This window comes from Mauremys mutica, chromosome 1, assembly GCF_020497125.1.
Source record: "Mauremys mutica isolate MM-2020 ecotype Southern chromosome 1, ASM2049712v1, whole genome shotgun sequence".
NCBI lineage: Eukaryota > Metazoa > Chordata > Testudines > Geoemydidae > Mauremys > Mauremys mutica.
The window spans coordinates 250,360,692-250,368,319 of record NC_059072.1 but is presented as its reverse complement, the minus strand read 5'-3'; positions in this window follow the sequence as shown (position 1 = coordinate 250,368,319).

The following is a 7,628-nucleotide window of genomic DNA, read 5'->3' as shown; positions in this document are numbered from 1 at the left end:
CTAAGGTTTTCAGCTGCCACTAAATGTCCCATTTGCAACACAACCAGCTTTTCCTTCTTCACGGCAGAGTGTAATTCCACCACCACCAGTGAATGAAAGCACCTCCCTTCAGTTTGAAATCTAAACACACACAATAAGAGGGAGACTGGATGACTCAGGGGATTTATATATACCCCCTCACAAGCACAAATTTGGTCTGGATCTAAAGTGAAAGAACATTGTTATGGCTGAGTGACAGGTGCTCAGTGGCTTATGTGGAATAGTCGATGGTCTCAGTGTAGTTCCTCATGGACACGTCCACAGCACAGAAACCACCACCACCACCACAACTGGTGCTTTTGTTGGCAACTTCAGCAAACCACGCAGTGAAGGGAAATGATTTCCCTTTTATCCCATGATTCCATAATTTTTACAGTGTTTATTATTTAAGACAGCTCATTAGAGGCAGAGTTCACATACAGAATCCCTGTGTGATTGGTATACTAGAGCCCAGACACAGAGCTATTATATCAGTCTTGCACAGTTGGGACTGTATCCAAAAGCCAGCAAGAACCAAAGGAAATTGAAACCCAACAAATCGTGTTTTTGCCTGATCTGAGGCTTGTAGTCCAGAAGAGACTTACTATTCCTTAAAATATCATTGCTAGCAGAAGGTTGGAGTCCTTTGCCCAGCACAAACACACCTTGTATTATCTGAGACTGAGTCTAGCAAGGCTGCTGGTGAAAATTATAAGTCAAAGAAAAACTTAGAACAAGAGAACTGAATGATTTAATAACTGGATAGTTCTGAAAAGGCCACAGGATTCCTGAATCAGAAAAAACTTGAAAGTTAAACAGCACACAAGCAGTTAATGTCAAACCAATCATGAAATCGGCTTTAAGATGACCTTCTTCGCAGATTTGTGACCAAAGATCTGTGAATTTTATCGTTCCATGAGAGTGTTGAAATACACTTGTGATAGAGTTTGGGAACTGCATATATGCAACTTTTCCAGCAGTTCAGAGGCTTACCTCTAGGAGTTTGAGGCCTAGCTTCAGAGGAAGGAGAGGAAATGTAAGTGCCTGAACTTTTTCTGATGTCAAACAAAGGTCGCGTGAACACTGAACTGTATTAGGGTCTGATCAAAAGCCCATTGAGGTCAGTGGGAATTTTTCTATTAATTACAGTGTGCTTTGGTTCAGGCCATTAGAAAAAATACAAAATTAATTGTTAATGCTTACTGTGTAATGACTTAAAACTCTTTGTAAAGGCTGTGATAAATTCAGCTCTCCATCCACATCTAAGCCTACTGTCCATTAAATACTGCAATATTAACAAAGTCCAATACAAACTGCCAATTAAGGAATATAAACCCATAGTACTAGATGTGTAATACAGCAGTAAGTACAAAGTGGTAGTTACAAGTCTAGCAAGCACATCTTCGAAATATTAAGTAAACTCTTACATGCTAAACTGTATAATGTGTGATAGGAAATACAAAGCATAGTTACAAATGTAATAAACAGATTTATGGTTTAGGAGTTTAGTGTTTTCACTTGCATAATAGTAACAAAAACACGTTGCCAGACTTGCACTGCACACATATTTGGAATATGGGTATGTACTAGATACATGCAAACATCTACTGTACATTGTTTACTAGGACAAGGCTTGAGGACAAGTCAGTTTCCTTGGTTTTCAGTTAGTGTGCTGGGGAGGGGAGGAGACATGATGGATTCCTCTGTGGCCCAGACAGGCAAAGTTCTGGGGCAACATTAAACAATAGGGCAACATTCTGAAAGGATACAGTATTTTCATTCAATGTTCCCATTTTCATTGAGCTCAGTTACATAGTTTGCTAGCCCAGTGAATGACTCTTTAGTCATGTAAAACAAGATTGTCATTGCGTCACTTTTAAAAACTTGTTTAAACTTATTGACTTCAGTTGGAACAAACCAGAAGGGTGGGAGGGCATCTCCATTTTTCACTTCCGTCCAGAGCAACAGAGTTTGTCTGTCACTAGTAAGGCTTCTTAGATGTTGGGAGGTAATGCAGGTTGAAATTTTTGGAAGCACCAGTCCTGATCCTCACTCTTTCCCCTTCCAAGAGTATGGTACAAGGCTGGAGAGCAGTCACAAACCAGTTCCCCAGGGACAAAAGGCTAGCCAACGCCTCAACTAAGTGTCAACAAAATCAAATGGACCATCACCTGAGTAAGTGGCCATTCTTTGGCAGGAAAGAGGATGTGGGCAAAAATCTACATCTTGTTAAAGGAACAGCTGAGGGTTCCTGTCCACACAGACTTCCCATCTCCTGAAACTCAGTTGGAGATGATGCTCAAAGAAGTGAAAACGCTATAGATGGGGGAGCATACACTCTCTCTTTCTCTTCTCATGGCATTGACAATACTTGAAGAACAAAGAAAGCAGCATTGGAATGGGGGAGGGATCCCAACAAAGGAATTCAGCCAGTAAGACTGCTGTGTAACATGGTGAGAGAGACCTTTGCTTTGAATTCACTTAGCTTGTTAAGTACTAGTTGCATTTTACTTTTTTTTCTTGTAACCAATTCTGACTTTTATGCCTCATTACTTGTAGTCACTTAAAATCTATCTTTTGTAGTTAATACATTTGTTTTGTTGTTTTACTTAAACCAGTGTCTTTGAAGTGTTTGGGAAACTCCATTCAGGATAACAGGATTTGTGCATATCATCTTCTATTAATAAAATGACAGACTTCATATGAGCTTATACTGTCCAAGAGAGAGCTGGGCAGTACAAGACATACATTTCTGAGGGAATGTCTGGGACTGGGAATTTGCTGGTGTTGCAGAGTAATTCATGAGTGGCTGGCTACAGCACTCATATAATATAGATGGGAGTAATTTACATGCTGGAGGCTGTATGTGAGTGGACCAGGAGTGGTCATTCTCACAGCAGAGCAGTGTAAAGGCACCCCCTAGTTGGAGAACTGAGGGGGACACAGCTTTTCATCAGTCCATATTGTACTCTGGGCAATGTCACACATACAGATGCTGGTACTATAGTACATTATAAACTGAACTTTTGAAGATGAGCTGGCCAGCAAGGCCACTACACTGTCCTCATTCAAGTCCCTCCTTAACACACTTTTCTTCAACGAAGACTACAAGAAGTTAGTCAATTAAGCCATTTATATATATATATATATAAATATATATTTTAAAAAACCCTATCCCCTCAGAGAAATTCATCGAGCCTTCCACCATCACCTTCCAAATCCAACAGTCTATCCCCACGATTGGTTCTCCTGGACCCCACTGAGATTGTTCTAGGTAGATTCTTCATAGGCTATTCTTTAGACCAAAAATGGGGGTGGATAGGCAGATTCTGCTCTGGCTGTAGAGTGGCTGTTGGGTAGCTCCTGGGTGGCCACTAGGGGTGGGCTGGATGGTCAGTTGGGGTGTGGATGGAAAAAACAGATGCTTTGGTGAGTGTGTGTTGGGGGCTGGCTGAGAAATCCTGTTTTCTGTGGAGATGGAAAGAGCTGTGTGGAAAGAAAGGTCCAAGTTCTTTCAAATTGTCAAACCCTTTAAACTTGGGGCTCAGGGTGGGGCAGGGCATTCATCAGTGTTGAGAGATGAGCTGCAAGATTACTACTCAGTTCAACAGGACCTCTTTCCTGCTCCTCCATGCACTTCTGGAACAGCTAACAGGGAGCAATATGTAGGGGCTATCTGATGCCCCCCAAATGTACTTCTGGTAGCGGAGTAATGTCTCTCTAGAGCAGCTACCATAGCACAGCCACTGTGGCCACAACTGCAACATGGCAGCTACCTGTGTGAGCGGCAGACAGTTCAGAGCTAGCTTCAGAGAGGGCAGGAAATTGCAATAAAGAAAGCCAGCGTTTGCGGTTTGGGGCAGGTCTCTGAAAATTTTCAGATGTACATTGGTTCTGTCTACTGTGATTGCACTGTTGTGTGCAGGAGGGGGGCTAAGGATTCTGGGAAGGGTTAGAAAGCTCATTCGGAAATATATCAAAACTTAACTAAACCATTTAAATAAATAAAAAGTATCTGTGTACTGGGGACAGAAAGAGTCCTTAGGCGTTCCCAGCTTCCTGCTGCAGAAGTGGAGCCGAGCTGCTGCATGCACTTTTCAATTCTACTTCTCTGTATATATCCAGTTTGTGTCCCCACAGCTATCATTGCAAGGAAAAAGGCTAGACTTTTCCAAATGAAATGCAATATTCCCCTCCTTGGACCTCAGAGGCCAGCCCTGTTAACAATGGTTTTGTGCAGTCATTTTTTAACTCCCCTCTGGCTCATCAGCATGACCATAAGTATAGCCACATTCAGCTGGGTTGGTACATTACTAACAGCATATCTGTCACTATCATCCCTTCACTACATTTCATTTCAATGGCTTCTTGGTGGATTCTTTTGTCTGTTCTCCATCAATACTGTAGGGTATATAGTAATTATTTTGTACTCCTCTTTTTGGTTTGGATTGTTCTTTCCTTTTGTATGTGGGTTGATATATTTTTAATTACAGGGTTTTGTTTACAGTTTCAGCCTTCGGAATGGAGGTTTATTTTTTCTGCATTAACAGACATTATAATTATAATAATCCCAATGTACTGTCATTTTACAATAACACAATGGTTTTCAAGTTATTTATATACCAGTACAATGCCTACACTTCGGTCAGGCTAACTTTGCATCAATTTGCTTCAAGCAAAACCATGCCGCTTCCTGAAAACGGCTACTGCTGAACCCCAACTTTCATGGGGGCTGCTCTTCTGCTTTAGCTGGCTGCCTCCTCAGCAGAAGTTACCACTTGACAATTACAAAGAAAAGCTCTCTCTCTCCAAACACATGCAGTCAATTTTCAAACATGGCTCCATTTTTGGGTGCCCAATCTGAGACAATTTGGGTCTGATATTCAGAAGTACTGAGCACCTGCAGTTCCCACTTCCAGCTTCAGTTGGCATTGTGGCTGCTTAGCTCTTCTGAAAATCAGCTCCAAAGTATCGGACATTGACACCCAAATATTGAGGCATCTAAATATTTCCAAAGAGATTACTTGGGTTATGAGAAGTGGGGGGTAGGGACAAAACAGACTTGATGTGTGAGACGAGTGTGGATCAATGCTGCTTTCTTACTGTCACATCTGCTGGCTCAGTGCAGCTGCTCAGCTCTCCACTCCTCGCTTTACCTGAAGCAAAGCAGCAGAGTGCCAGGCACAGAAGCCATTCCAGTTCTGCACAATACACATCTGGAGGAGCAGAACATTGATCAAAGGCAGTGAAACAGTAGGGTAAGAATCCAAAGACCATAAGGTTGGAGATCGAAGAAGGGTCAAGATCAAAGGAGAAAGTAAAGGATTGGGTGGGTTTGAGAACCACAGAAGAGAAAAGGAAGAAGTGGGGGCAGGAGAAAAGAAGGTAAGGGACAAAATATAAATGAGAGAAGAGAGAGCAAGGACAAGCAGCCAGTAGGGGGGAGTGAAAAAGGACAGAGACACATGGTAAGGAATGGAGTATAGCAGGGGTCAGTAACCTCTGGCACGCGGCTCGCCAGGGTAAGCACCCTGGTGGGCCGGGCCAGTTTGTTTACCTGCTGCATTGGCAGGTTTGGTGGACCGCGGCTCCCACTGGCTGTGGTTCGCCATCCTAGGCCAATGGGGGTGGTGGGAAGCGCTGAGAAATATACTGGCTGCGGCTTCCCGCTGCCCCCATTGGCCTGGGACGGCGAACCGCAGCCAGTGGGAGCTGCAGTACGCTGAACCTGCCAACGCAGCAGGTAAACAAACTGCTTACCCTGGCTAGCTGCATGCTGGGGTTGCCGACCCCTGGAGTATAGGGTGGGTAAGAAAGAAGGGAGCTCAACCACTTAGAATGAAGACCCAGTGTCAGACTCTGTGGATTTGCCTTAGAGAAAGAATAGTAGATTTCAGTCTCCAGTGCCATCAAATCTAGCACAAAGCATTAAATATGAAAATAGGTTGAATGTCTGTGTGAGGTGTGCCCTTGTTTTTCTTCCTATGCTTTTAAATGTTTAAATATCTATATCTACATCTATAGACATAATTACACATTTTGGTTTTAGAAGTTTAGAGACTTCAGAAGTTGTGTTTGTTTTTTAATTCTGTTAAGGCTAGGGAGTGGTACATATGGCCACTATGTCTACACTGGGGGGGAGAGGGGAGGAAATTGATCTAAGTTATGCAACTTCAGCTATGTGAATAACGTAGCTGAAATTTGATGTACTTAGATCATTTCACCGCAGTCTCTTCACTGCAGTGAGTCGACAGCTGCCACTTGCCCGTCGACTCTGCCTGCGCCTCTCTCTCGTGGAGTACAGGAATCGACGGGAGAGTGCTCGGGGGTCGATTTATCGCGTCTAGACTAGACGCCATAAAACAACCCTCGCTGGATCATTGCTGCCCGCCAATCCGGGGGTAGTATAGACATACCTTAGAAATCAGTACTTTCACCTCATCAGAAGTTACTCTACTTCCTGTGTGTTATTAAGAGGATGAACATTGGCTTCCCTACTCTTTTGGAGTTACCTGGCTAACATTACTTAAAAAATTATTTGATTTAGTGGCTGGTACAGTTTGCCTTTCTTTGTACTAATGGGATGAACCATACACATTCATTAGAACAGCAGCAAAGTACTTGTTCTTCCAATAGAGTAACAGAAACTGGAAAAAACATCTTTGATTTGTATTTTTCAAAATATTGCTCATTAAAGTTGTGAAACTGTCTCAAATAAACTTATCTCCCATTGGGCCTGTATTCAATGAAACCTTCAGCTTTAGGCACACAAAATATCCCAGATTTTCCACAAAATATCAATACAGTTGTGCTAATTTGCAGGAAACTACTATGCTTGACAGAGGGAGACATGTGTAGGTGCATTTTGGGGGTGAGACTGAATATACAAATATGCACATTCATTCATGGACACTTAAAACCCAAAGAATCCTGTGGCACCTTATAGACTAACAGATGTTTTTGCAGCATGGGCTTTCGTGGGTGAATACTTCTACTTGCATCCGAAGAAGTGGGTATTCACCCACGAAAGCTCATGCTGCAAAAACATCTGTTAGTCTATAAGGTGCCACAGGATTCTTTGCTGCTTCTACAGAACCAGACTAACACGGCTACCCCTCTGATACTTAAAACCCAAGGTGCTGTTATAATATTGAAACAAATTTGAGAGGTTACCATGGACTAGATAATCAACATGGTCACAAGACTTGGGTTGGGATTATTAAGCCTAGACACTGTGGATGGTCAGAATCTTCTCCCATTACCACAACAGGATGCCCTAATTTCCATTAAAGGATTAACTAGATTTATAGTATCTGTGCTATACTGCATTAGGAATTTAAGTAAAAACTGGACCACAAATTTCCCTGAAACCGTTATGAATTCCACGGTACAAGGTTTTCAAGGGCACATGCTGGAAAAAATTAGCAAGTCCAGCCTATGTTAGCTATTACTGGGAGAAGTGACTCAGTATCTTACCAACTCAAATTCACAGAGTAGCCCAACAGTGGGAATACTGGCACCAGATGCTGATCTAATGGGAACAAAGAGTTGAAAATAACTGATTAACGATCTTCCTACAGCACATAACATTTCTGCTGGAGGCTGATCCA